This window comes from Pogoniulus pusillus, chromosome 27, assembly GCF_015220805.1.
Source record: "Pogoniulus pusillus isolate bPogPus1 chromosome 27, bPogPus1.pri, whole genome shotgun sequence".
Lineage (NCBI taxonomy): Eukaryota > Metazoa > Chordata > Aves > Piciformes > Lybiidae > Pogoniulus > Pogoniulus pusillus.
In genome coordinates this window covers 19,466,379-19,480,605 of record NC_087290.1, presented here as the reverse complement: position 1 = coordinate 19,480,605, position 14,227 = coordinate 19,466,379, and the positions used below count along the sequence as shown (strand labels likewise).

Genomic DNA, 14,227 nt, shown 5'->3' with positions numbered 1-14,227 from the left:
AACCCGGACAAGAGACATTGAGTGAGCTTGAGCTGGCAGCCGCTGGGACGTTTGTCTTCCCTGCTGCTGCGTGCACACTTAGCTGCCTAGGATACAAGCCGCTGTGGCTACCCCCTGCTGCCAGGAACGCCAAGGGGTGGGCTCTGTCCTCATCACTGGCTGCTGTGAGAGGGGGAACCACCATGCTAATGCATTGGTCTGATTTAAGCTTCCCAGAGACTCAAAACCTAGCAGAACAACCCAATCACAGGATGCCCTCCCCTCTCCCCACCTTTGGAAAGAAAGGAATTCCATGTGGAGAATGAAAAGTGGTAAAACACCCAAAGAAGAGTCTTGCTTCCAAGTTGAAGTTCAAAGACAAACTTTAATAATAAGTAAAAGCTATTTAAGGTAGGGGAGTTACAAAAAGGTATAGGGAAGGGAAAATAAGATACATATATATATATATATATACACACACACCCCACCAGGTGGATGGCAGTGGGGGCAGATTCAGGAAGGGGCTGTCATCCCACCGTGTGGTGAGGTGGGCACCTGGCAAAAACAGGAGCAGCAGGAACAAGGGTGGCACTATCAGGCAGGCAGGGAGGGCAAAGAGAGAGAGAAACAGGAAGTTCCTCTGTTTGTGTAGAGGGTCTAGATAGGAAGTGGGGTGGGCTAACCACTACACCTAGGGGCAGGTTAGACCACCCCCGGGGGAGGGGTAACCCTTTACACAACACCTGCCACCACTGCCCATGCCAGGATGCATCTGACATGTGCCCTCTGCAGCCCTCCTGACTCAGCCACATCTCTGCCAGTACCATGGACTGCAGGCAGCTCTCCTCCCATCACCTCCTGCATATTCTCTGTGCTTACTCCCACCCTTAGCCACCCAGGGAGCTCCTGCAGGGCCAGGAGGGCTTCAGCTACTGCCCATTCCTCTTCACCTGACCCGAGTCATCCTCTTGACCTGTGTGCAACAGCAAACCCCCTTGGCTACAGCATCACTGCCTGCCCAGTAGCCTACAGCATCTGTAGCTGACGCTGGGACTGTGAGCTGCACTGCCCCCAGCCAGGCAGCCAGGCAAAGCACTGCAAATCCCTTCATACAGAGAGCTACTGCACGAGTGAATGAGCTGAGTTAATAGCTCTGACCAAGCACACTGACCTGAGGCCCTGGTAAACGACTACGGGACCACAGCACCACATCAGCAATTGCCTAGTCGAGGTATCTGGTTTCCAGGCACTGCCAATAGTGTGTTGAGGCCTGAGTGGCCAATGAATTGCTTTCACAATGTGAACTGCTTGTTTTTCCAGCTTGTCTGATTAGTCTTCTTCTCTTACTGATGCAGCTCCTGTTGGATGAGAAACAGTTCAGCTAAAGGCTCCTCAGAACCACAGTGCCTGCACTGGTTTCCATCAGCATGAAGTGAACTATGGGAGAGGGCAGAAAGGACACAAATGTTTTGTCACAAGCAGAAAAGGTTTCCCCCCTCCCCGGTAGTTCAAAATAGAACTCTTGTGAGATTCCAAAGTCAAAATCAATTCCACACAATTAACTCTTCTGGGAGGTTTGTCTGAGTGCTTGTCCTTGCTTGTGGGACCAGCAGTTTGCTGCCCACAATTAAGCACAGATGCTCACTCCTGCAGCTCCCCAGTGGTACAGTCAGCAGCTCCTCCTGTGTTCCTGGGGGACAGCTGCAAGCCAGCACGCAGCTAGGAGAAGGGCATCGGAGAGGACTAGCTAAAATGAGAGAAATCAGCATCTCCCCCAGGGGCCAGATTTTCCAAGGTGAGCCCACAAGTCCTGCCTCCAGCAGCGCTGCACACGCAGCCAGCAGTGCCCAGCCAGCCCTTCAGCCCGGAAAGGCACTGTCTGGGTGCAAGGCACACCGACAGAATGAGCCGCTACGGAGCTGCGCCCTCCTCTCTGCACCCGCGCACACCAGTGGTGCTCTGCAGCAAGCACCAGGGCAGTCTTTGAGCAGACTGCTTTCCTGGGTGGCTGCTTCCTCTGTGTTTCTGCCATTAGCCTCCAGGCATTTCCCTACACAGCAAAGAGCAGTGGCTTGGCATCTTTTGGAGTGCCCCCACGTTTAAGACCTTGGGCATAATCGCACACGCAGCATGGCTGAGCCTGCAGAGGCAGTGTGAATGCCTGAGCTGAGCAGGCAGCACCCAGGTGATGTGGGAAGCTTTTTGCTCCCATGGCCAGAGCAGGCAGCCCTCATCCCTTGCCAGAGGGAACACAGGTGAGGTGCTTATGGAGGAGGAGTGGCATCTACAGGACCCTACACAACCCCAGAGGTGTTGTGCCAGGGGAGGTATAGGCTGGATGTTAGGCTGCCCAGAGAGGTGGTGGACTCCCCATCCTTGGAGGTGTTGAAGCAAAGCCTGGATCTGGTTGATTGGATAGGGCTGGGTGCTAGGTTGGACTGGATGAGCTTGGATGCCTCTTCCAACCTGGTTGATTCTATGATTCTACACCCCTAGCTGCCCCAGAACACATGGCCTGTGCACCGAAGCTACCTCAGTGCTCCCAGGGACTCTAGGCAGAAGGCAAGCAGCTCCCTTGCCCACAACAGTCTCCAGAATGAGCCTCAAGCTTAGGCTGAGCTGCATAGGGAAGGGCTTCCCACTGTGCTGGCATTGGGTCTCCCCAGTCAGAGGAGGAGAGCCCAGGTGCCACATAGGCACTGATCTGTGGAGCTGCTGTGGGGCTGGCAAGCACCAACCACCCATGGTGCTGGAAGGCTCATGGAGGCTTTCCACACAGCAATGACCTGCAACAGCCCCAGCACCCCTGAGCTTCTTTCCTCAGGGCAGCTCCATGGCAGCAAAGCCTTATCAACAGCACTGTGTGCCCGCTCTGCCTACTGCCCTCGTGGGGAGGAAGGAGCTGCCCAAGCCTCTCAGGTTGGCACAGAGCTGATTGTGTCCTTCAGGAGCTCAGTGGTAGCAGATGGCAGCATTTATGGTGCTGCAGTGGAGTTCCCTGCCAGCTTCTCACTGATCTGAGCCCAGCAGCACAGGACAGCCTCTCCCATTCAGAAACCCCTGGGACCTTTGATGGGTTTTGAGGGATTCATGCTCATGGCTATCTCACTGGTGTTGTGAAGAACAAGGTGGTGGCACAGGGGCAGCAGGCCAAAGCGTTCTGATTCCTGCTGCACGTCTCTCCCAGGCTGGATGTGAGCTATGTTGTGCAGCTCAGGATGAAGTGCCCAGGCTGCTGGGACCTGCCCACCAAGAGCAACAAAGCACAGCTTTCAGCAAAAGGCCATGGGCTTGTGCCTGACAGACTGATGGTGCCTGCAGAGCACTAAGGCTCTGCAGATGGTGCTTGGGGGAAGGTTAAGTGCACACAGCAGTAAAGCCAACTGATGGCTCTAGAAGAAAAGGGCATCTACAGGTCCTCCTCGAAAGAGAAGGGCGATGCATGTACACTGAAACTGAGGCTGGCATCTCTTCATAGGCTGTTGTTTGACTCCTCTCTCTGGATGCGAAGCGTACAAGGAGGCAGATCACTTCTGCTGCCATTGATTTTAAGCAGAAATGAAAGCTGTCAGCCAGAGGAACAAAATGCAGAGGCTCAGCTCATGTGTTTTCTGGGAGGATAAACATCCTCTCCCACGGAGTGAAGATCTAGCTCCTGCTGGTAGCTGTGGTTACAGCTCAAAGCAGAGGACGGGCAGAACAAAACGCTGCTAAGGCAGGTGCCTTACCCAGTCCCTCGCACAGCTACAGCAGTTACACCCTGAGGTCCCCTGCAGGAGGGAGGCTACAAACGCCAAAACCAAAGGAGGACAAGGCAGTGCAACACGACTCCTCAGCAGTAAAGCTGTGAGGCTGCCCTGGATCTCGCAAGCACAGGGACTCGTGTCTTCTGGCATGACAGTTCAGGCTTCTCAGTGCATGGTGGTAGCCCTGGGTGCTGCCAGCAACCCCTGAAGTGCCCGAGTGCCTCGCAGCAGGGGGTGCTAACTGCCCTGAAGCACCTCCCTCCCCCTCCAGAAGTACCCAGCCCCAGAGGCAGCACAACTGGGAAAGCTGCTGCCTCCCTCCACAAGCCAAATACCTGAGCCCTCCTCCTTCGGCATCCTGCCTGTGGTCCCTGCCGAGTCCTGTCCTCTGCTCCCCAGGCACACTGGGTCAGGACCTGCACTGCATGGCCTCCAGCTCAGAGGCAGTGGAGGCACACAGCACTGTGACAGCTGCCAGGGAGAGATAAGAAGTACTATTAAACAGGATTTACTGTTTAAATAGAGCCCTGGAGGTGCTCAGGACCAGGTCGGATGAGACCTTGAGTGACCTGTTCTAGTGGGAGGTGTCCCTGGCTGTAGTGGGGTTGGAACTGGCTGAGCTTTGAGCTCCCTTCCAACCTAACCCATTCTATGACTACTACACAGAGGAGCTCATTCCAAGCAAAGAGTTTCAGCCAGCACCCATGGGTGATGTGACAGTGAGCATCAGTTCTCTACCCTGCCTAACCGGGGGGCCAGCAGGCCCCCAGCCTTTCAGCCCCTCCCCCACTCACCCAGTGCACTCCAGGGGCACTCAGCTGTGCTGGCAGGAGGAGGATCCTCTGCCCAGTTGGGCAAGCTTGGGGCTGCTGCCTTCCTGGAGCCATGACAAAGGGAAGGGCTAAGCACCTGCTCAGGAACAGGGCTAAGCTCTGTCTCTTGCACAGCAGAAACAAACCAAACCCCTGTGAAATGTCAGAGAGATATCAAGTACCTACCCTAGCAAACCGGGGGGCCAGCAGGCCCCCCGGCCTTTGATCCCCTCCACCACTCACCCAGTGCACCCCAGGGGCACTCACCGGTGATGATCCGAGGAGGATCCTCTGCCCAAGTGGGCAAGCTTGGGGCTTGCCTCTCCTGGGGCCCTTATAAAGGGGAGTGGGCAGGGAGGGCAAAGTGGTGACACCTGGGCTGGGAGGAGACTCCAGCAGCACCCAGGTGCTGTGGGTTTGGGGGGAAATGTGGGCTGGGCAGGGGCAGGGGCAGGGGCAGGGGCAGGTGTGGCTCTCCAGTGTGATCTGGCATAGGTGACCCTGCTCAGGCAGCAGGGTTGGACTGGATGATCTGTCAGGTCCCTTCCAGCCCCTAACATTCTGTGATAAACTCACATGGATTTAGATCCCTTTTTCCTTACAGTCAGGATAGGTTTGCAGCTTTATTCACACTCTGCTTCATCACAAACAATGAACCAAAAAGAAGAGCTGAAAGAACAAAATAAGCCAGCAAACACTGCAGGACCTTCATCTTTGATCTCCTTCTGTGCTTCTGTGCTCCACAACCTCCCTGGAGATGTTCAGGACCAGGGTGGATAAGGCCTTGAGTGCCCTGTTCTCATGGGAGCTGTCCCTGTGGCAGGGGGTTGGAACTGGCTGAGCTTTGAGGTGCTTTCTATGATTCTATCTGTGATAGAATGTTATCCTTGATCACATTCTGTGCCCCACAACCTCCCTGGGCAACCTGTGCCAGTGTCTCACCACCCTCACTGCAAACAACTTCTTCCTAACAGCCACTTTCAACCTCCCCTCTGTCACTTCAAACCCATTCCTTCTCCTCCTCCTGCTACTCCCAAACCTTGTCAATAGTCCCTCCCCAGCCCTCCTGCAGCCCCCTTCACATCCTGCAAGGCCACTCCAAGCTCTCCTCCAAGCCTTCTCCTCTCCAGGCTGCACAGCCCCAACTCTCTCAGCCTGTGCTCAGAGCAGAGCTGCTGCAGCCCTCTCAGCATCTTGGTGGCCTCCTCTGCACTGGCTCCAACACTTCCATGTGCTGCTTGTGCTGGGGGCTGCAGAACTGCACCCAGTGCTCCAGAACTGCACCCAGTGCTCCAGGTGCTCTGTCCATCCTTCACTCCATTCTAAGCACTGATTCATCTAAAGGAACAACCTCCCATCCTTATCCCTTTCCCACTTGCTCTTTGCTGTCAGACATTCCGTACCTTTAAGCACCCTCTGCCAGTGATGCAGTTACTGTTTAGCTATTCAGCTCCTGTTATCTTTTGGCCACCACCCAGATACAGCCTGGCGATTAGATGCCTGTGGGGCTCCTTTTGCCAAGTGTGACTGACTTCTCTGATTTGAAGACCAATCTTCTTTGCAGCACTGTCTGCCTTTCCCTCTTTTTGTGTCCTTGGTGATGAGGCAGCCTGCGGTGCCGGTTCCAGTGCTGTGCCCCCACAGCAGCTCAGCTGGGAGCGTGCTGCCTGTTCCCTCTATGCCTCCCTTGCTGCCCATTCCCGGGGGTGGCAGGGCACAAGCAAGCACTCTGCTTGCCAGTGCTGTCTGCTGCTGCCCTTTGCTTTCTTTCTAGCCCTTATCTGCTTTTGGCAGGACCACAGTTCCTGCTCTTGAATGTGATAACATGAGCAGCACACAGCCCAAAGCTGCAGTAAAAGGCTTTGAGGCCACTTAGGCAGAGAGGATGTCTCAGCCTGACACGCTGAACATGAGGTCATCCGACCCGTGAGGTGGGCAGTGCCCTTCGGTGCCAGTGAGAGTGCTGCCTGCCCACAGCCCTGACAGTGCTATCGGCTCCTCTTGTCTCTCTTGCAGCCTCCCTCTGTTCCTGTTCTCCTGGTCTGAAAATGGCCTCAGGCCCTCAATAGGAAGCCATGCTCAAACCCAGCCATCTCTAGGGCTATTTCCCACTCTTTCAGTGGTTGCCACAGCTCAAGCCTTGGTGTGCAGAGTGATGTGGGAGAGAACTGGGAGAGTCACTGGTCTGGAGTCAGGAAAGGACCCTGAGTCGTAGTGCAGTGCCTGCAGGGTACAGATCATTGCCTTCTGTTTGAGCCTCTACACACTGCACTGAGTAGCTTGTGCTAGACTAAAGCTAGAGTGGTGCCTGCTGCTACTCCTCTCCAGATGCCTGAGGTCACTTTGAGCTCACACTGTGTGGCTGTCGTTGTGCACTTCCTCTGTACCCTGGGCATCTCCCACACGTTGGCTTTTCACTGTTCTTGCAATTGCTTTAAGGTGCTCAGCAAAGACACTGCCTCGAATCTGGACTGCTTGAATTGCAGTCTGGCTGTGGATTTCTGAGCAGCCCCTCCTGGTTAGTCACTGGGGTTTGAGCCATTGGCTGTGTCCTGCGCTAGGTAGTGAGGGAGGTTTATAGTGCTGGTGGGGTATCTTGAGAGAACACCCATCTAGCTCAGCTGCAGTGTGGATGGGTTAGGAGCCTGCTGTGTGCCCACAGTTGTCTTTTATCAGCTGAACCTGTAAACTGGAAAAGTAAAAGATATGCTCCACAGCGTCCGTTTTCTCTGAGTGACTCCATGTGCAACTTCTTACCACTGTGTCTCACATCAGGCTGCTCCATAGCTTCACCCAGCACGGGAACAGCCAGCATGCAGCTCTCTACCAGTGACCTCCTGCCTGTCCTGCTCACCCAGCACATCACCATCTTGCTTCAAAGCAGGGGTCCTCAAACTTCCCAACAGGGGCCGGTTCACTGCCCCTCAGACACTGTCTGGGGACAAATGAAGGAATTCCTCTGCACGCTGCACAGATTTTATTTGCAGTAGTGCACAAAAAGCAGGAAAAAGAATGCAGTATTTACAACAAAGAACAACTGTCATCAACAAACCCAAACAATATTGCAATGTGAACGGTGGGCCTTGCTTTTGGTCAATGCTGGGTTCCATAGTTGTCACTGCCAGTCGTAGCAAGCGGTGCAAGTGTTCATCAGTCTGCATCTGACTGCAGATGCCAGACATTTCACTTGGGAAAGAGTCTGCTCACAGACAGGGCTGCTGCCAAGGATGGCTGCAGTTCTGAGTGCATGGTTCCTGAGATTATGCTATGTCTCTGAGGGGAGAGGTGCATAGAAATTAGTAAGGCTGCTCGATCTGGATGCATCTTTCAGCGAGTCACAAGTCTGCAGCTGGGCCAATTCCACTGGGTAAAAGGGATCAACAGTTTCAGTATCAACAGAAAGTGGGTTCTGGAAAAGCTGTGTGTCCTGTTCATGGAGACCAAGCTCTTTAAAGCTAATTTGAAACTCCCTTTGGAACATTTTTAGTACATCCATACCTGTTTTGTGTGGGAATGCAACTGCTGTTTTTTCTGCTGACAGGTTTTGAGTTGTGGGGAGATGGCAGAAGTTTTCCTCCTTCACTTGGTTAATGAGCAGGTCAAATGTGACTTGAAACGCATTCGCATGTGAACACATCTCACAGATGAGCTTCCCCTCTCCTTGAAGCTGGACATTGAAATTGTTGAGCAGCTCTGTTACATATGTTAGAAACACAAGATGCCTGGCAGCAGAGCCCAACCCCACCTGGCTACAGCCTCCCTGCAGGCAGCTGCAGACAGCAATGAGCTCTGCCCTGAGCCTCCTCTGCTGCAGGCTGCACACCCCCAGCTCCCTCAGCCTCTCCTCACAGGGCTCTGCTCCAGGCTCCTCCCCAGCCTTGCTGCCCTGCTCTGGACACCTTCCAGCACCTCAACATCTCTCTGGAATTGGGGAGCCAAATTTTACAAGTGTGAGTTCATTTGAGGCATTCCCAAAGTGCCCTGCAGCTTTTCAAACCTCCTCAGACTTGGTGTCTCCTCGCATGACAGCCCTTTGAAATGGCCACAGCTATGTTCTCTCGCTCTCCATTCACGTATTAAACACTCATCCTGGCGATGGAATGCTTGCCTGGGTCTCTCTCGGTGAGCAAGTGTCAGATGTCCAGCACCACTGGACTGTGCTGCTCAAAGGCATAGGGTTCTTGGAGCGACTCGGTCACTTCCAGCTCTGTCTGCCTGAAAGCAACGAGGAGGGAGGCAAGGGAAAGGAAGAGGTTGTTCCTGACAACGGGATTCCAGCCGGTTTGAGTACAAAACCTCTCCAGGACACCCAAAACGCTTCATTCACAAGTTGGACATCATATTCTAACTAAACCCAATTATTTGGTTGACATCTCCCACCCTGCTGAGGTGTGTGACAATAGAGCCCCTTGTCTGCCCGGACAAGCGCAGTCATTCTCCCGCAGCGCGCAGCCGAGCGGCCGCGGCCAGCCCCGGCCGGCGGCAGAAAGCAGCCCTGTTCCCCCGCCGCCGTGCTCCGCCTGCCAGCCTGCCAGCCGAGCCCCTCAGAAGGCCCTGGCACAACGCCCTGGCCAGAATCATCATTTTAATGTGGCGTTTGGGCAATCTTCAATGACTCATCATGTGTCCAGGCTCCCCCCTTCTCCTAGCGCTCTGCTCTGCCGAGCTGCCAGCGGCTTGGCTGACACTGCGCAGTGCGCGGGGAACAGATGGGCTCCTTCCTTCCTCCCGGGGGCAGGCACAAACGAGATCCCATCGATCAAATCGCAGTCTGTGACAGCTGATTTGAAACGGTTTTTGCAACAGCTACTTGGCCACCCATCAGCTCCACTGTGCTTCCTTCCATGTCAGATACAGAAGCACAGAATTAAGCAGGTTGGAAAAGACCTCTAGGATCACTGAGTCCAACCTAGCACCTAACCCTTCTAATCAACCAACCCATGGCACCAAGTGCCTCATGCAGCCTCCTCTTAAACACCTCCAGGGATGGGGACTCCACCACCTCCCTGGGCAGCCCATTCCAATGCCAGTCACTCTTTCTGGGAAGAACTTCTAAACATCCATCCTGAACCTGCCCTGGCACAGCTTGAGGCTGTGTCCTCTTGTTCTGTCCCTTGGTGCCTGGCAGCAGAGCCCAACCCCACCTGGCTATAACCTTCCTTCAGGTAGCTGCAGAGAGCAATGAGGTCTGCCCTGAGCCTCCTCTTCAGTACACACAACCTTATGATAAACATCCCATGGTACCAAAACTGGCAGAGACACTGTTCTAGCTCTGGATTTCCTACAGAGGTAAGAGGAAGGGATCTAGACAGGAACAGGGCTTCTCTGTGCCACATGCTCTGCCTGCCAGTCTGCTTCGAGCATGCATTCCAGCTGCAGCACAAGGTAACCACAGCACCTTCCGTGCCTCGGGCCAGCTGCCCATCACCTACAGCCACACAAAAGCACATTTACTGGTGCGTGGATCTGAATAGGGCGAGAACTGAGGTCTCACATGCTCCCTGGCACAGGAAGCGTGAGAATGTCTCTAGGTGAGCGAGCTGGTAGCTGTTGTGCCCTTCGCCCAAGAAAGCCTTATCAGCCTTTGCCCCACCGAGCGCCGGCGCCAGCAGCAGCGGCGAGCACGCCCGCGGAGCCCGGCAAGGGGCAGCTGTGCTGTCGGCTGCTCGCAGCTCTGCTCTCAACATTAATTTGTCTGTGCTTTTGCTGACACCTTGTGATGATGCCACTCTACCAGTGAAATAAAGGGCAGGCTGAAACCAACCCCCCGCCCCCCTTCCCGCTGCAGATAGAAGAGATATATGGCTAATTAAAGTGTTCTTATCTGCTGGGAAGCAGTTTGGAGGATTGAGTTGAATAAAACTGATGATGCAGCCTACTCAGATCACTGCGAAATGACCTTTCTATTATGAAGCCCCAGAAAAACACAGCAAAGCAATCTTGATTTCCTATAATCTGTCAAAGGAAGAACTTCTCAGCTAGTTGCAGCGTCTGATGTGGGTATTTCTGAGATGTCCTCTGCTTAGGGAACAGCTGATACTGGCTAACCTCGGGGAAGAGAAGAGAGAATTAGTGCCAGCTGCAAAATGCATTCACTGGGTGCTGAATCTGGCAGTTGCTATTATGCTGGCTATAAATATTTTTAATTAAAATTTGTTTTCTGTCCCTTCAGTTGGCACAATAGGAACGATGCTCACGGAGAGCTGCTGAGCATATAGCAGGATTCCCCTGCCCGTCGAGCAGAGCGATTTACTCCGCTGCCAGAGCTATTTGCTCTGCTGCCACGTTGCTGCAGAGGAAATCTGCACAACAATGTCCGGATGCTAGTGCAAGGGGAAACCAGAGCAGGGGAGTGTTGCATGTGTGCGTTTCAGAGCAGAGCGCAGCAGCAGCACTGTTGGCAGGTTCTCAAGCAAAGCTGTGCTCAAACTCTGGTAGCTCAGGTAGGACTTTAAAACAATTTTAACATCTTTCCCCTCCCCCCTCCCCAGACTTCCTTGATCGGCCTGGTAATGCTGTATGCCTTTGGGAAAGGGTCTGCTCCTGGCACTTTTACTGGGAGCAGCATAGCAGACCCCGTCCTGCTGCTCTGGCAGAGCCCTGGCATGGCACCCGGTCAGAACCTGCCCCTTGCCACGCAGCTCCACCGGCACCTCTGCAGAAGGGCTGGGAGAGGCTCTAGCAGAGAGGCCCCCACGGTGCTGCTGCAGGCCTGGGCTTCCAGACACTCAGTTCCCACGGGCTGCTCTCCTGGCACAGCGATCCAGAGCTGATGAGGGACACCTCCTCCCTTGAGGAGCTGGGGTCATGAGAGCAGCTCGGCCCTAGCAGGCATAGCCTGCATTGGGCACGCCCGACATAGGATGGATCCTGAGGCAGATGGGGCAGTCTCTGCCAGCCGTCCGTGCCGTGCCTTTGGGAACCTGTGATTGCTGCGTGGGACACTGAAGCAGGCAGCAGCCAGCACCTTCTGATCCCTGCTCCCCTCTCTCCCGCTCTGCAGCTTGGCACCAATACTCTGATTTAGGCATTCCCACACCCCGCCCCCGACCAGCACTTGCCTTCCCCCTCGCATTTTTCATTCCCCAGCGTTTATCTCAGAGGTCTGGTGCAGTGTGCCACGGTGTTTGCTCCCTGACAGCTCCCAGAGGCTCCGGGCAAGACAAAAGCCTCATTCTGTCAGTTGCTGTATGCATGCAGGATTAGGCACATCCCTTGCTCCAAAGACCTTGTGGTCCAAACCTGCTGCTTTCATTTCATAACGATACTGAATTCCTTCATTCCTTCCACACTTGGCTCTTGCCCCTTTCTTGTCCCCACGTTAACAGCAATGTTAATGCAATGAGGGCTTTTCTCACACCAAACTATGGTGGTTTGTTACCCACTGATTCTCCCTTCTTACTCTGGCTTCTTTCTTCTGCCACACAACACCTTTGCTTGGCTTGGCTTTTCCAGTGAGCCCTTTTGGATGTTTATGGCTTCCAGCTCCTTGTTCCTCTTAGGGTTCAGCATGTGCTCCTCTCTCTGCTGCCTTTCAAAGGGAAACCTTTGCTCTCCCAAGCTTGGCTACCCTTGAGCTGAGCTGGACCCATGATGGCAACTGATCTACCTTCTCATGTGTAACTTCACAAGCGCCTTCATGGTAGCTACCTCGGCGAGTTTTATTACTGGCCCAGTGATACTCCTCTGTTTCTTGCAAAATCCTCCTCCTATATTCCCAGTCCTGGCACAGGAGTAGATGTTTTGCTGTTCTGCCCCAGGTTCCAACCCCACTAACAATGAAGGTGAGTTGCTATTCATCATCACCTTCTGCTAAGATGTGTATTTAGCTATCTGGCAAGCAGACAGCTTGAGAGGGTGGAGTCAGCAATGATCTGTGATGACAGACCAACTCTCTTTCCTTTCTGTTGGGATTAATGTCTTCAGCTCCCACTCACCTCTTCTCCCCTACGGTGAACTCTGCCTGCTTGGGCATTTCCCCAGATCTCCACGAGAAAGCAGCAAGCGCCACCCTCGTGTGCGTCTTGCCTGGCTGAGTTTGTGATGTTGCCTCCATCAGTCAGCACTTCAGCAGAGCGCTGGATTCAACAGCACAGGTGAGGGCAAAACAAGGCCAGAGAAATCACTTACACCACTGCCCAGAGAAAGGGGAGGGAGAGAGGGGAAAGAGAAATGAAAAACACATCCCAGTCTGCCTGAGGGCACAGAGGTCAAGGCAGCCAGATGGGGGATGGATCACAAGAGACATGTCTGGAGGTGGCTGGGCAGGGGAGCTTCTGTTTGGTTTAGTTCTGCCGCGGGTGGGGCACTCAAAGACATCATTTTGTTCCAGCAGAGAAAGGACTCTGTATTAACAAAGAAAGGACAACACATTTATGGTCATTTTTTCTCCATCCAGCTAAGTGAATAGGTTTTGGTGGCCAGTTTGGACTACATTTTCATCCCTTGCAAGGTTTCTTTTCATGAAACAGCCAACAATTAAAGAGCTCTCCCTTGCCGGGGTGGCTGTTTCCTGCCTTGTAAAAGAAAAGAAATAAGAACCCTCTCAGCCAAGGTAAATTGGAAACAGAATTCTCCAGTTATGGGAATCAGAAGGCAGAATTGGTTATTTAATTACATAGAAATGATCCAGATGCTGAGCACTGACTGCAGATTAATGACTGCCCCAGAGCAGTTAGTGGCCCCTCTTACTGCCACCAACAGGAGCTGCTTATGAATCCCTGGAGCGTGGCTTGCAGAGCTGCCAGACTTGCTGTTACAGCGCAGAGCCAGATAAAGGCGTCACATGGATTCACCAGGGCTGAGGCTGAGCGAGACCCGGCTGGCATTTCTAGTGAATGAATGCCAGCTGCATGAGCTCATCTGATTGCCTGAATTATCACAACAGCCCAACTCGCTCGTTTGGATTGGAAAATGGCACGCAAGAAAGTGCCAAGTGGCAGGAGTCCTATCTACTGACTGGGAAATCATTACTTTGCTGCATGACAAAGAGGCAGCCTCACTAACGGCAGCGCTCTGCCCCCGCTGCCAGCGCCCGGAGCACGGGCAGGGGAGGCTGTGAGCCTTGTGCTGCCTCATTCACTGCCTTGGCTTTTCACAGCAAAGCAAAGCTTGCACAACATGCACAGAGCCAACCCAGAGCCCCCACAGCCCAGCAGTGGCTCCAACAGCTGTAGGGGTCTTGTTAGAATCACAGAATCAAGCAGGTGGGAAGAGAGCTCCAAGCTCATCCAGTCCAACCTAGCACCCAGCCCTGCCCAACCAACCAGACCATGGCACTAAGTGCCCCAGCCAGGCTTGGCTGCAACACCTCCAGCCACGGCCACTCCACCTCCCCGGGCAGCCCATTCCAATGCCAATCACTCTCTCTGACAACTTCCTCCTAACATCCAGCCTGAGCCTGCCCTGGCACAGCTTGAGGCTGTGTCCCCTTCTTCTGTTGCTGGTTGCCTGTCAGCAGAGCCCAACCCCACCTGGCTACAGCCTCCCTGCAGGTAGTTATAGGCAATGCAGGCAGGCTCTGGTTCTGGATCGCAGTCAGAATGGACACTGCTGGCACAGCACTGCTCACTCTTGTGCAGAACAGGTCTTGTGTGCAGCCCGGCCAGATGCTGGGGCCGGGGGGGCTGGTAACAGCAATGCTAGGCTGGGATCAGTATTACTCAGAGGTCTTCAAAGGAGCCCTTTGCA

The 14,227-nt window shown here is 53.9% G+C and overlaps 1 long non-coding RNA gene across 2 annotated transcripts in view; it reads right to left on the bottom strand.

The window, feature by feature from the left end:
- Positions 1 to 344: 344 nt before the first annotated feature.
- LOC135187685 (uncharacterized) overlaps positions 345 to 14,227 on the bottom strand; it is a 60,842-nt gene continuing 46,959 nt past the window's right edge. Inside the window, exon 3 of one of the 2 annotated variants that reach the window (XR_010307409.1) lies at positions 345 to 1,416. This is a non-coding gene — a long non-coding RNA (uncharacterized LOC135187685). The remainder of the gene's footprint in view (positions 1,417 to 14,227) is intronic. The other variant, XR_010307411.1, reaches the window with a different exon arrangement.